Raw genomic sequence first — 16,364 nt, 5'->3', positions numbered from 1 at the left:
GAATTTGACTCCTTTTCTAGAACAGTCTACTTTGGAGAGTCACAAAAAAGTGACATTATTTTTTTCTATGGGTTTGAACAATATTTGAATTTAATAAATTATTTGCATTTTCATAATGCAACTACAGCATACCTTGAGCAAAATATCTAGATTTATCCAGATATAGCTAAGATTACCTAGGAAAGAAGGCAGAAGTTTCTGAGAATGTGCCTAGAGACTAGGGGCCTCATTTTCCAATATCGCATGGTATCGCATGCAATACCAAAAAGGGGTGTTACCTTATGCAAATAAGCATGTGTATCGCAAATTGCGATAACAGCTATGCAACACGCTCTTAGCGGGGGGGGAGAGAGAGAGAGAGAGAGAGAGAGAGAGCGCCTTGCTATGGTAGGCCCACCTAGTAACTCGAGGTGGGGATTAGGTATTAGTGTAGGGGGTTGGGGGCCACTTTCACATTCAACGTGAGACGTACGAACAGAACAGTGGTCTCTTGTGAAGATTTGCTGGCCTTCGGAGTGAGGAAACTCACTCCAAGATGAGATTTGGGCAATGTTCTCTCCATCTAGCTTGATGGACACTCTACCTGGGCAACAACAAGCTAGGTGGAGAGAACATTGTCCAAATCTCATCTTGGATTGAGTTTTATCACTCCGAAGGCCATCAAATCTTCACAAGAGACCACTGTTCTGTTCGTACGTCTCACGTTGAATGTGAAAGTGGCCCCCAACCCCCTACACTAATACCTAATCCCCACCTTGAGTTACTAGGTGGGCCTACCATAGGGATACAAATACCTGTCTAGGGAGGAGACACTATAGCAAGTCTCAGTCTCTCTCTCTCTCTCTCTCTCTCTCTCTCTCTCTCTCTCTCTCTCTCTCTGAAACATTGTGAACCACAATAAACCTTTACCAGCCTCTAGCACACAATGTACCACAAATGAAAGAGGTGTAGCTAACTTTGTGGCACACAATAACTCTTTCCTACTTCACATATGCTTAAATTAAAAATTCACAAATCACGTTAACTCCTTGGAAAATGACCCCCTAGGTCTCTTAGAACTTTCTTCATACTATGTTACCCATGTAAATGTTTAGTAAAATACAACTCTGCTGATTATATCTTTTTCTTTCCTAATTAAAGCTATTTTGGGAATCTAAAAAGCTTTCTCGTTTGTCACCAGTGACAACTACAATAGGTCAAAGATAATAAATCCAGTTTTGATATAGGGGGTAGTTGATTTTCTATTTTTCCCATTGTTCTCCATTATTTATGTACTCTTCTTCCTAATTATTTCTTGGTAATGTGGTGAATGTATTACCTATTTATATTTCTTATAATTGTGTTAATATTTTGAGTCTCACAATAGTTTCTGAACCACAGTTTAACTTTGTGTATTTTTTTATTTAATAAAGACTAAATGAAAAAAAAAACCTAGCATTTATCTTCATAATCTCTTCATCAATAACCTTGCACATATCCATGTTTTGCATTCTTGTCTGCCTCAGGGAAAAATGATGTGGTGTACTCAAAGCTGGTTCAGTGGCCAATTAAGAACAGTTATTTATACATATAAAACAGTTTTATATATATAAATGGCTTGAAAATCATCCCCATTAAACTTAAATGTAACAAGAATGATTCAAGGTATAGATTAGGGTATATCTAAATCGGGAAGGGGAGGAGTCGGGGCAGCCTTGGGATGGACTCTGTGACGACTTTGCTGACGGTGAAAGGTAAGACTCCTTATCGCCGCCAGTATTGCGCCCAATTGGACCACCTTTCACAGTGGTGCTATTGGGTGCGAAAGCCGGCAGCGATTGCACCATGGAGGTGCGATCGCTACTGGCTTTTGCAGGCCCACTCCCCGCTTTGCCCCCACACCCCCCGTTACCACCGGATTCTCTAAGGTCTGCGACCTTAGAAAATCCAGGCCTGAGTGAGAGCTCTTTAAGTAACTGATAGCACGTCACTAGCAGGAGGTTAAGGGGATGACCTCTTAAGGTTCCTTGCAGGCCTCTACTTCTATGATTTTATGATTCTAATGTGGAGAACAAAACTGGATATGTAGTTAAGATTAAGCCAAGTAAGACCTTATTAGTTTATTAATATTCATATTGACTGACCTGTTAATGAAATTCCTTATAAAGATACTACTGTCATTTGTAACGTGCTACTAGACATATGCAATACTGTACAGATATATATAAAAGACAGACCCTGCTCCATAGAGCTTACCATCTACTCAAGACAAACATACATGATAAGAGTATGTGTTTGGTATATTAATTATAGAGAAGTGTTTAGGTTTAAAAAGCAGCCTCAGAAAGGTGAAGTTTTAGAATAGGCTTGAATATGAACAGAAAGGGAGCAAGACACACCAAATTAGGCAATCTATCCATGCAAAATGCAGCTAACAATACTGATAGTAAAAAGGTCCTCTTATGAATGAAGTGCCTCTACATAGTAGGAAATAAGAATGAGCATATCAGTTCTACTGTAACTCAAACATTTTGGGTCATACTCTAGCAGGCCTCATCTAGTTAACTAAACCAAATTTGGGAAAATTCAGGCCACCTTGAATCTTCTATTTTCTCAGCTGGTAATTTTCATGTATTGCTATGAAAAGTCCAATTTTAAATCGCATGTATATCAATTAAACAAAATATGAATAAAATGTCTTAAAATGACAAAATTAAGTGGTTCTTTAGGACCCTATAAAGCAGGGGTGGGTAAACTATGGCCCGGGGGCCAAACCCAGCCCGATCATAGGCTTTTTCTGGCCCTCTTCCCACTTAATTTGTCCCATTATAACCAGCCCGTTGGTTCCTTACAATGATGTCATCAACAATGGCCTGACATTGTGGGCCTTTGATGATGATGTCTACCTGGGTGTGGGAGGAAGGCAGTGATGTCCCCCTTAGAGAAAGCAATGTAAGGAGAGCAGTGTGACCAGTGGGGCAGCAAAAGGAGAAGCATTGCAGCCCGCTGGAATCGACTGTGGGCTGGTGGGGTCTTAGAGGAAGAGCATTGCAGGTGCAGTGTGCAGCATGAATGGTGGATGGGAGACTCTTTGGAATGGGGAAGAGGAGACCCGAGGTGGGTGCTGGTGCCTCATTATTTAGCAGGAATGAGAGGCCTTCTCCCAGCTCCAGGCAGGACCAGTGTTGCAGAAAAGGAGGAAAATTAAGTACTGCAGGCAACAAAGGTGGAAAAGTGAGTAGCCCACAAAAGTGGCTGGGCTGGGTAGTTCAGATTCAGGCCGGCAGGGGAGGCTAAGTGGGCGGAGAAGGAGAGAGCTTACTGAGCATTTTGGGTCACTGAGGAGGATGAACACAGAGAGGTAGGGGAAGGAAGCAGCAAGGTCATCCTGTCCCAGTTCCTTGCTCGTACCAACTAACACAGAATATTCTAATCCTTGTGCAAGGCTCAGAAACAACAAACTGTTATTTCAATCTTTTCATTAAAATGAAATTTACAGAATTATATTAAAAAAAAGTTGTCAAGTGTTTGCCATTACAACTGTGCAATCTATATTCCAAATAAGTCAAATAACTTTGACAATGGAGAAGTGAGAAGAGGATTCACCAGAGATCAGAGAAAGTCAAAGGAAATCAAAATGCCTTTCTGTCTCCACATGGAGGCCCAGATCACCAGCCTGTGTTATTTGACAGCTGCAGCTTTTTCAACTGTATTACAAACAAATGGTATGCTACCAGAAATGTGCATTTAAAAGAGCACTATGTTTCCAATTAGACAATACAAGTTTAAAGGCAGTCATCAAAAGGAAATCCAGCAATCACTTATGGGGACATTGAGATGAAAGTCGTGTCCCAATGATTTAAAGATGACAATACGGTATGTGATAGGAAGGTTGAATTGAAAGATGTGCAAGATCTTATCCCAAACAGCAAATCAAATATATTTGACTTTGGGACAGTCAAATGGCATATGAGAAAGTGCTGCATTGTTGTGAGAGCAGGACTAGCATTGATAAGAGATAGACAGTCCTGCCCTAAACAGTTTTCAAGGAGACTATAATGCTCTATGAGCTGCAAAATACATTGATTGTGTTACATTGGAAGAGAGACATATTCTTATAGTCGAGAGCTAAAAGTGTTCCCAGTTGCACTCTGATAAGGTGTCGTTTAGGTCCATTTCCCAGATTTTCTGTAAGCCTAAACATCTATGGTGATTGGACCATTTTAGGGATTTATAGAAAACAGATGCTAAGTGTCCTATACACAGGAAGCAGAGATATTGAGTGATTAACCCAGGATTCTTTAAGTCCTGCAAATCCTGTGTTTTTCTCTGTAAGTGAATGTTCCAATTGCAGCCAGCGAAAGTGTTGTGAGGGATAAAGGCCATATTTGGATGCTAATTCTACAAACAGAATCAGCTTAATATGAGTCATTACTTGATATAAGAACCAGATACTACAGCATTGCTAAATTTTCCAATCTAAGCAATGCTTGTCCATTCTAAAAGAAGGATTAGACCACAGAGAAGATAATCTCCAATTTAACCATGTGATCCAATCTTTTAAGGGCAATTTATCCATCTCGGTATGCACTGTAACCATGGAACTAATTGTATGCATCTGTATAATTTTACGGATTAATGATATCCTTAACAGTGATAGCAGATGCAATGGACAAATCATGGCCTTTTCTAGATCTACTTACAACCAGAAAAAGTGCAGTAAACTTGCATAGTCCATAAACTTCCAATACAGTTTTTTATTTCATATCAGCAAACTCCACTGTTGTATGACAAATTTCAATCAGCGTAATATAGTGCATCCCCCGACATGGCCCCGTGTTTCAGTAGAGTTTGCCGATATGAAATAAAAAACTGTATAAGAAGTTTATGGACTATGCAAGTTTACTGCACTTTTTCTGGTTGTAATTTGATTGTTGAGTGCAGTTTGGCTCTGTGGTTGTTTGGACTTTTCTAGATCTAGCCATCTAGAGTTGTCAGAAATTCCAATAGCCATTATTGACCCTGTTACAATATGTAGGCTTAATGGTAACTGTAGAAATCAGGGAGATTAACGCCACCTAACTCCTTGGGAGCTTTATGCATTCAGAGAGCTATTCTGGGGGGCTTTGGTTTCCACAAGAAGAGAGATAGCAACTCATCCAGGTTTTTTTTATAAACCAACGAAGGGAAAAGGACAGGAATCATACTAAGTATATAATTAACTTGAGGAGCTAGAACCATTTTAATCGTATCTAGTTGTCCCCACCTTAAAAGGTATAGTGAGGACCACTGCTCAACTGTTTGGATGGTGGATTAACAAGTAGCAGTTTCCATATTAAGTTGCTCTGAGGAATTATAACAAAATTGGAGTGTTTTGGATTTTTGCCCTAGTTTGGCAGCTTTGCTGCTCACTTAATACAGATGAATGAAGACTCGATTCAGGAAGACAGCAGGTCAGTGATCTAGAGCTGTTGCGGGACATGCGGGTGTTTCTGCCACCATAATGTATGGGTGGGTGAGAGAGCATATATGTATGAATGGGTGAGAGCATTGTGTGTGTGTGTGTATGGGTGGCTGAGAGAGCATTGTGTGTACGGGTTAGAAAGCACATGTGTTTATGGATATGAGAGAGAGCATATATATATGGGTGGGTGAGAGCATGTGTGTATGAGGGTGTGGTTGAGTGTGTATATGTGTGTGTGTGTAATGTGAGAGAGAACATGTATGTATGTGTGGGTGAGAGAAAAGATTGTATGTGTGTGGATGGGTGAGAGAGCATATATGTAAGAGTGGGTGAGAGCATTATGTGTGTGTGGGGGTGTGTGTGGGCATGTGTGAATGTGGGTGTGAGTGAGACAGAGGATTATGTGTGTGTGTGTGATGGACGAGAGTGAGGATAATGAGTGGATGAGAGAATATGTGCTTATGTGGGTGAGAGAAAGGGAGCACGTGTGTGTAAAACAACTCCCCTTCCTCTCTGCTTGCTAATCCATGGCAATTTGAGTGCATCTGAAATTCAAAAGTTCCCAGGTATGGAAAGCAGGGAATTTTTTAAAATCCTTACTAGCTTTAATTATTGGGTATTATGTGATGTGTCTGTTTTGAATTATTTTATGGATGTTTGACATTTTTATATTAGATTTTTACTATTTAGATGTTATTATATTTGTTGCTTTGAATTATTATTTTTATTGGTATGGTTACTGCTTTAGTCCTCTCACTCAGGCCGATACAATATAATGTGCTTGGCCAAGTGCACTGCTTAACATGCACATCCAAAACCCCTTATACAAAAAGGGTAGAGTGTCCAAACCGTGTGTCCTAACAAGAGAGTAGCTAATAGTGCTCATCACATGTAAAGTCATGTTGATGAGGCTATTAGCTATTACCCTCTGATGCAAAAAAAAAAAAAAATGTGCGCTCGATGCTTCCTGGGGAAGCGCACACCGGCAGCCGACCAGTACATGGGAGTTATTTCTGCTCCGAAGGAGCAGTAAGTATTAAAACAAAAAAAATTAGACTAGCAAGGAAGGGGTTAGGGGTTGGGAAGGAGAGGGGAAAAGGTAGGAAGCGTCATTAGTGGGATAGGAAAATTCCCTCCCAGTCCGCTCCTTAATTGGAGCGGACCTGGAGGAAACTGGGAAATGCCTCCTCACATCACCGTGCATTAGTTTTTAAAATTCCTCCCTGCACACACGAGTCCTGACATGCCCGCACATGCATTCGCAGATATTAAAACCCAGCACGAATGTGTGCGCAGGAACCGTATTTTATAACATGCACATGTCACCGTGCATATGTTATAAAATTGCTGCATGCCGTTTTAAAATTGACCCCTTTATCTTTTTTGAGACATGGTAACTAGAACTGCACACAGTATTCAAGATGCGCTCTCACTATGGAGCGATACAGAGGCATTATGACATCAATCGTTTTATTTGCCATTCCCTTCTTAATAATGTCTAACATTCTGTTTGATTTTTTGATTGCCATAGCACACTGAGCCAATGATTTCAATGTATTATCCATTATGACACCAAGATCTCTTTCCTGGGTGGTAACTCCAAAGACAGAACCCAAGGGCCAGATTTTCAAACATGCGTGTGGGCATAGATTTGTGCGCGCAACCCGGCACACACAAATCTATGCCCGATTTTATATCATGTGCGCGCAGCCGCACGCATGTTATAAAATTTGGGGTTGGCACGCGCAAGGGGGTGCACACTTGTGCATGCTGAACCCTAGGGGAGTCCCGATGGCTTTCCCCATTCCACTCCCCCCTACCTTCCCCTCCCTTCCCCTATCTAACCCACCCCCAGCCCTACCTAAATCCCCCCCTACCTTTGTTGTCTTAGTTACGCCTGCCGTCCGGCTGCCTGCACACTATTCTCCAGCACGGCCACCGTGCCGGAGGCCTCAGTCCCGCCCCCGGACCGGCGCCCTGCCCACACCCCCACCCCCTTCCTGCCCCTTTTTCAAAGCCCCAGAACATACATTGCCTCCAATCCTATGACGTTTTAACTTTTTTTGAAGCCTCTCATGCGGGACTTTGTCGAACGCCTTCTGAAAATCCAAATACACCACATCTACAGGTTCACCTTTGTTTACATGTTTATCCACCCCTTCAAAAAAAAAAAAAGGAAGGAAATCTGTGAGGCAGGACTTCCCTTGGGTAAATTCATGCTGGCTGTGACACATTAAACTATGTCTATTGATATATGGGCAGCCTAACATGAAGACTTTGGCTCAGGACTTTTGTCCACTCAGTTTATCCAGAATCCTTTGCTTTCTTGATCTAACTGAAACTGCTGGCATACAAGGAACTCAGACTGACCTGAGCGTGAATGGCTACTGGGAGACATCTAGAATGAATTCAGACCTAGCCAGATATAATGAAGGGTCATGAGGTCACAACTAACATATGGACCAACTATGTTCTCACAGAATCCGGTCTCTCGTATGAAGAGGCCCAGTGAAACTGGATATTCCCATAAGATTAGGAGTCTGATCAAAAGACTGGCACAGGAGTCCACAGAAGTGACAGAACAAAGAACTACTATGAACTACTAGACTGATTGATAGCCATCAGCAGACACACGTGGGTCTATGCCTAATTGGAGGTTAAGGTGGAAGGTGGGACCAGGGAAGCTTAGCCATAGGTCTCTGATGTAGACACACGTGGTACCTGATACTCTATGCAATCCTATTAGGGATCATTGTATGTTTTATCTATAAAAAGTCAGCCCTCACTTACAAACATGGAGACAGACATGCAGGAGAGCTTTCTCGCTCTGTCTCCCAGAGGTCTCATAAGATTGGCTTTTAATATTAAATAAACTTAAATTGGTTTGTATTAAAGTTGGACCTCTGTGTATTATTGAAGTAGCACAGTTAAGCTACTTTTAATGGCACTAACAAATTACACACTATCTAAATGTTTTGTGATTTTATACTTTATAACAGTTTCCACTATTTTTCCTGGCACTGAAATCAGGCTTACTGGTCTATAGTTTCCCAAATCATCTCTGAAGCCCTTTTTAAATATCAGGGTTACATTGGCCATTTCCCAATCTTCAGGTACAATGGATAATAGGTTACAAAATAATTGAAATAGATCTGAAATTTCATTTTTCAGTTCTTTCTTAACACTGTGGTGTATGCCATCTGGTCCACGTGATTTACTACTCTTCAGTTTGTCAATCTGGCCTACCACATCTTCCAGGTTCACCGTGATTTGGTTCAGTTCATCTGAATCATCACCCTTGAATACAGTCTCTGGAAAGGATATCTCCCCAACATCCTCTTCAGTAAACACCAAAGCAAATAAATCATTTAATCTTTCCGCAATGGCCTTATCTTCTCTATGTGCCCCTTTAATCCCTCAATCATCTAATGGTCCAATCAACTCCCTCTCAGGCTTTCTGCTTCAGTTATATTTTAAAAGGTTTTTATTGTGAGTTTTTGCTTCTACGGTCAACTTCTTTTCAAATTCTTTCTTATCCAAGTCTTACATTTAACTTGCCAATGCTTATACATTTAGTAACAGAGCCCATCTTTGCTATTCAAAAGTGTGGGCACTGCTGCAGGGGAATGCCATTTTTTAAATAATTTTCTTAAAGTTCAGCAACTGATAGCTGTGGAAAAAAAACAATGGATTTGATTCATAAACTATTTTCTTTTCCAGATATAGAATGGGAGAAAACTCTTGCTCAGTCAAACTCATTATGTGATTTACACTAAACAAATGGTTAAAAACTATGGAGTAAATGTTCAAAGTATTTATGTGTTTTAAAGTACCATATATCATAGCAATTTTCAAAAGCTCATTTACACAAATAAAGTTCATTTACATGCATAAAATCTTTTGAAAATTTAGCCCTATGGAGTGAATTTTCAAAGGAGTTACATGCGCACAAATAGCAATTTTCAAAAGCCCATTTACATGTGTAAAATCCATTTATGCATGTAAAATGCAGTTTTGCATACATCAATATGTTTGAAAATTATCTCCTATGTGATTTTCATTTGCCAGCATCCAGAAATCTATATGGACTAAAAGAAAGAATTCCCCCATTTAGTTCATTCTTGAGCTAATAACATAGTAAACCATGCAAGTTTGAAATATCTTATGAGATTACATCATAGTAGCTCTGAATATTTTTCCCATTTTGGACTTATTTACACGTATATATTCCCCTAGCCTTAAAAAAAATAAGAAAATTCACATACTTAATGAAGAAACATGAGAATCTCATACAATTTAGGAGTAGATATTCAAAATAAACCATCTATGTAAATTAGTCGAATAAGACTTATCTGCTAATTTACATGGGATATTCAGCAGCATGGCTATGTTAACTGGATAAGTAACACCACTAATATCTGCCCACTGCCCACCCACTAGATGTCCAGCTAACCATTTAGCTGGATTAGTGACTTCTCCAACTAAGTGGCGACCGCTGAACATAACTGGATATTCAGTGATCACCACATAACTGGATACATTGATACTTATCCAGCTAAGTAGCACACAATATGTGGGTCTTCTTGTTTAACAAATCTGAATTTCACCCTTTTTGGATTCCTCTAAATGTGCTCAGTAATAAAATACCTTTTTGCTTACAACCTGTAGGAATGAAGGATTCACAATAAATGCCAAAATAGTGCTAGGTATATATCAGCAACTTCAAGCTGACAATGCATAAAAGTTAGCTAAACCACAGATGCAAGCCCTTGACTTTCTCTGCATAATATATATACTGTAGATAGAGCAAAGAAAATTCCTTAAGTATATTGACTTGCTAATTATTCACCACAGATTTATTTCATGTGAACCTTCCAAAAAGTTAAAATATTAAGAGGTTGCAGATATCTTATGCTACAATTTTTTTGTTGCATCTAAATGAGATTGAAAAATAATATGAGCATTATTTCATATGCAGAGTCTGTGGAACTTATTAAATATGGTCTTTTTTCCATAATCACAGAATGAGAAAAATACTCTATTTTATCACTTAGACTACATTTGCAGACTCAGATGTTTAGGCATGCATGCATGTATATACCAATCACTAGACCTCTACATTTATATAGATTTCTAAAAAAATAGTCAGAACATCATCTATATAGAATACAGCATATTTATCTAAATGCATCTTTTCTTATATGTAGCAAGAAACTCACAAGATCTTTATTAATTTAATACCAGAGAACATTAATCTAAAATTGTACTCTGTTGAAATAATTTGGCATAAATCAGTGTGTGAGCTGATGGCCATTTGGCTGCTAGATTTCAAGGTCTAGTGGGTAAATTCCTTTATTTTGGTAATGACTACTTTTAAAGTCAAAATTCAATAGTCATTTACACCTGTTTTAAAGCTATTTTCCTGTAGAAAAATGCTGTTTTAGACAAGGGCAGGCAAAAGGCTACAGTTGATGACACTGTATACTTTCTATTTTTAGGAAAATTGGATTTATGATACATATGAAAGGACTGAAGGAAACAAAAAAAATCAAAGAGAAAAGAAGTGAAGAACAAAGGAAAAAGCCTGACAGAAGCAAGAAAAAATTAGCACAAAGGAAAAGGAATGAGATGAAAAATGATTATGGAGCAAGATTAAAAAGCACTGTTCACTTTAGTGCTTTCCTGAAAGTATACAGAAATTTCTACAAACCAGAAAGGCTTAAAACAATTACCTGGCAGTACTGTACTTAAAAGAGCTTTGTTTTGGAAAAGGAGACCTCCCAGCACTCCCTAAAATACAAATAATGAAGGGGTGATGAGAAAGAACACAAATAAACAGCCAACTATTACCTCAACTACTACACAAGCGCATATCTCATAACAACAACAAAAAAAAAAGAATAGAAAGCACATACTGAGAATTAAAATGTCCTCAATAAAGCTTTATTTATAAGAAATCTTTAGTTCACTTATAGTAGAGTCCCCCACAATCAATCAGAAACATGATACCTATAATACAAAAAAATAAAACTTGTGAGAGAAGAACAAAGAAGCTTGGGAATCAATTCCATAGGCCATGAATTCAGCAAATATTTTTTCAGCCAAAGAATTAGTTAATTCTCAGTAGATACTCATTTCATTTTCATTTAATTTAATAAAACTTCATATCCCGCCTGTAAAAGATGTTACCCAGGCGAGATTTTTGGCATCTATTATTCAGGCTGCAAAACAGGCATTTGGTCTGACCTAAGAGATGTTCGGCTCTATCCTGGGGAGATTTGTCTCCATTTTATGATTATTTTCCACATCTGTGAATTTTACAACATATAGACCAGCGCACTGCAATGTGGAACATGAGAATAGGAAAATATAGTACATAATTATAATTAAGGGGTCACATCAGGTTTTTGCACTCTTCTCTCCTCTTTGGGGAGAGCATATTAGGACAAATGTGTTTCTTAAGAGCATTAGCAAAAGGTAAATCAGAACATCTGGATCCCAGCAGTTTAAACATCATCAAATACACTTGATTTTCTTTCTTTCATAGATAGTATGACGTAGCATAATGCTCTCCAGGAATGTGAGGGAGGGTTAATACATGCAGCACTGAATACTTCTGAAGGCTGATACTTTTCTTGACAGCATGAAATCTAACAGGAAATCAGTGAGGACCTTACTCAAACTTGCAACATCTACATTTTTATGTTTTCCACTGTTGCCGCTGTCTATGAAAAGAAAAAAGTTTGATTAGCAGCATGAAGTAGAACTATCCAATGGTCAACTCTTTAAGCTTCCCATTAGCAGTCCAAACTTAGGGGTGTGTAGACTAATAGTGTTTCAGTGTATTATATAGTGTCTTTTCTTTCTGCAGTAGATTCTCTCCAACAAAACTACTCTGTACAGAAATGGCTCTCACAATGATCCAGCCTATTGCTGCTCTCCGGACCAAGTGACGTTGATATTGAAGACACAGCATGAGTTGTACTGTACATTTATTTCTTCTGCAGATATTATCTTGGGAGGATGCTGTTACCAACCATACCCCTAATACCACCCTAGGGAACTGCCATACTCCTAATTCCACCATAGGGGGCTGTGAGACAGCACAAGCAGTATGTAACTTCCCAGATGAGAGTTATATGCTGGACTCTGATTCTTCTTACATAAACTTTACTTCCACAAGCACATTAACCAACATCAATGGCTTACCTTCAGCAGACTCACTTTCAGCATTTACTTTCAATATTCACATCTCAGCATTTACCTTCAGTCTTCATATTCTTACAGAAAACCCAGGGCCTGTCTGTTGCCACCTGGGTCCAAACTCTTATTCCTCCTGTGCGGGGACCCACTCATAGAGTTACCTGTGTCTATAGCTTTTAAGGTTGACCAGGCTAGATGCCTGGTCCATCACTTGCTTAAGGAAGGTTTTCAGTGACACTCTATCACATACCCTCCCCCTCAGCTCAGTCCTGTTGGGTCAAGCATCCTAACACTTCCTGAATATCTTCTAGGGAAGTGACTTCTTTCCACAGTATGCCACTCTGGCCTGAACGTGGGCTAACCCTTCCCCCATGTCAATGGGTTGTGATGAAGAAAGCTCCCTGCATTTGCAGATCCTTTCAGTTTCTATAACATTCCCCGGAGATCTTGCCAATTAACCCTGCGGTATGGGTAACAGTATCACTATTCCACATTCTCACTAAGGTTACTCTTAACATGCCTCAATTGCCAAAACTGGCTGTTGCATTCGTGGCTGCTCTACACCCTCGCTCCACCCTCTCTACCTCTGTGGTGACTCCCTCCGGGCCTGATGGATGGCTTGCTGCCGCGGCGTCTCCATGCTGCTTCTCCCCGGTGTCCCCGGACCGACTCGACGCTGCAGATCCGCCATGTTCCTGATGACGTAGGGCGCGCGCGCTCCGAACTATGTACCAGCAAGGGCGCGAACCTCAGGGACGTCCCCCTGTATTGATGTCATCCGCTTCCAACATAAAAGGTCTTCACTTACGCTTATGATATGAGTTAGCAAGGAGTACTAATTGGACATGAGCAAGGGATTCATTCCAAGCTACTCTGCCTCCTCAGACCAGAGGTACCCGGTCCTCGGGGGCCTCACTCTCTTTTCTCTATTTCAGATTGCAGATAGGAACTGGTACTCGCTCCTCGAGGGCCCATGTTCCTGAATACTCTGAAGATTCTCTACTGCCTAGAAGCTATCACAGATACAGACATTCGTGAGTCACCACCACTCTCTCAGAGCTTTCCCTGGAACCAGGTACTCACTCTTCGAGGGCCTCTTTCCAGCTACTGAGCCTCTTTAAGAATCTAAATGAGATTGTCATCTACTACTGGCTATGATTACAGCATACCCTGTCTACTCACTATCAATAGTCCCTCTACAGCTCAGCAACCCTGGGATCGCAGTGCCAGTATCTGAGGGACTTCAGCCCTGCTGGGCATATCAGCTCACTACTGCCACCTCTGGTGGGTCTACTAACCTGTCTAATAAAAGAACTATCTGTGTCTGTCTCCATACCCAATCCTAGCCGGTGGTCCCTCTCAGGATATCCTCCTGAGGGCGCTGTCATCTGCCATCAGCCCAAGGATTCACCTATTTATATTCCTTTCCAGCTGAGTATCCTCACTGGCACTCCGCTGGTACAGGTTGCCAACTCAGCAGTCTATATCATAACAAGATTGCTAGTTCCGCCTACGGAACATATCAGATTGCTAAACTCCTCCTTCCACGGGAGCCAATCCCTAACTGATTGTTAATGCTGCACGGTGACTCATAACAAATTGCTGACTCCTTCCCCAACAGGAGTATCCAACAGCAGATTTACAACAGATTGCTCACTCCTCCCACTTCAGGAGCTGAGCACAACAGATCGCTAACTCCCATCTGCTTGCTCCTCCCATCAGCATAGCAGATTCTAACAGATTGCTAACTCCTCCCCTCTGGAGGAGCGAACTATAACAGATTGCTAACTCCTCCCCTCTGGAGGAGCAAAACCTAACACTGGCCCAGGGTTCTCTCATAAATTAACACACAACAGGTCACTTAAGCATCCTACTTTGTCTCTGTAATTAAACTTAATAATAGCCTGTCTAAGCAATATCATTTTACGTGTGTCCATAAGAAGTTCTAAGTTCCAGTCCTCCTCCTTGAGGCATGTTCTTTATGAAGCTCCTTCTGCCAGGACACCTTGATATTCTTTAGCTTATCTGCTGCCTTTCTTGGAAAACTCTGTTCTTCCTCAGAACTTCCAGTGTGAGTTTGTTCTATTCTTTCTTTATTATGCTCTTTAGCCGGCTGTGGATCTGCACTGCCAAGTGAATGTTTCTCTTTTCTTTCTGCTTCATTACCAACAATTTTCTTCATTTCTTTCTCAGCCTTTATCATCTCCTCTTCAAGCCTCTCTGCAGTGCCTTCATCAGCTTCTCTTTCCCCAACAATATTTCTACTTCTATTTTATCTTCAAACCCAAACAAGAAAAAAACAGTAACTACAACTGGCATCAACCTTAAGTATTACAATTTCAGAAATGTAATATGAAGCCCTCCTTTTAAAATCCACCCCTATATGTTTTTCTTCCAAAAATAATACTGTTTTTTACAATGAGAATTTTTTTATCTTTTACTTCTCAGGCAAAACAAATATATTCCTGTGGTTATATTATACTGTCCTCAGATGTTCTTGTTATCTCAGTCCACCTCTAATACCACCATAGAGGACTTGCTGCCACATGCTTATTCCAACTTAAGGAATTTGCTGTCTCATGCCTACCTACCAATCCCCTATCTAAGCAAGTGGTTTATGTTATTATCTGTCCTTGCCAATTTCTCTATGTTGGGAAAACTTTCAGACCTCTAAAGACTAGTATCATTTAACATCTATCCTATCTTCGGTCATCTTGGATGGAATCTGCACTGGTCTCACATTGCCAGGAGCTTGCAAACACTCTCACACTGACCTTTGGTGTTTTGCTCTAGATGTGGTGACACCACCTAAAAAGGGGGGGGGGGGGGAATTTCTCACATGTTTTGATTTGACATGAACAAAATTGGATCTACAGCATACAATCCCTCTCTCCTGGTAGTCTAAATCATGAGATCGAGTGGGCAAAATTATTTTGAATAACTTGTTTTTCACTGTCTTGGGCTTGGTGCCTGTTTCTCACTCCTTCAATTTTTTTTTACATTGTACACGCCCACTAACATCTGTTTGGCTAGTCCATCCTGGTGTGCTTTGACATATGACACGCCCACTCCCATTTGATTGGTTGAATCTTTTAGCACACATGTTTCTCTCAGATGTTCCTTTAATTCTCAGCGTATGTACTTGTCCTATAAGCGAAGGCTTCCAACTCACATTTTGTCTCAAAAAAAGGGTTTGTAGCTTTTATTGCTGGGATGTTATTTACATTGGTATATCTGCAGTGCAATTATTCCTTTTACCTTATCATTGGGTTGTCTGCAAAATCTACTGCTGGGATATCACTCTGGTGATATAGAAGGAAAAACCTGTAATGTATTCTGTGCTGTAATCTTATATTTTGTCCAAATAGAATGGACATGTTTGCAATATGTTTGTATTAAACTTATATTTTGTCTATGACATATACATTGAGCCCTTTATCTTTACTTATATAATTAGCAATACATATCAACTGATACATATGTGTTATTTGCTGTAGCACCTTATGTTGATTGTTTCTCCTAGGTTTGAGGTATTTATTACTCTTTCCTGTCCCTCCCAATTCAGCCCCTCTGTAAAACACAGGCCATGTCGAGGAACTGACTGTGTTATTAATGATACTTTCTTGTGCTCCTGAATTTATGAAAAATTTGTTTTGTGAATCAAATGGTAGCACACTGACCTTTCAGCATACATTTGGTTGTTGGATTATCTATCTGT

General features: G+C 40.1%; 1 long non-coding RNA gene across 1 annotated transcript in view; it reads right to left on the bottom strand.

The window, feature by feature from the left end:
- The window catches only part of LOC115099396, a 287,823-nt gene that overhangs the window by 131,693 nt on the left and 139,766 nt on the right, over window positions 1–16,364 (bottom strand). Inside the window, exon 2 of the long non-coding RNA XR_003858766.1 lies at window positions 11,176–11,233. This is a non-coding gene — a long non-coding RNA (uncharacterized LOC115099396). The remainder of the gene's footprint in view (window positions 1–11,175; window positions 11,234–16,364) is intronic.

This window comes from Rhinatrema bivittatum, chromosome 9 (assembly GCF_901001135.1).
Source record: "Rhinatrema bivittatum chromosome 9, aRhiBiv1.1, whole genome shotgun sequence".
Lineage (NCBI taxonomy): Eukaryota > Metazoa > Chordata > Amphibia > Gymnophiona > Rhinatrematidae > Rhinatrema > Rhinatrema bivittatum.
This window is presented reverse-complemented; position numbering and strand designations above follow the sequence as displayed.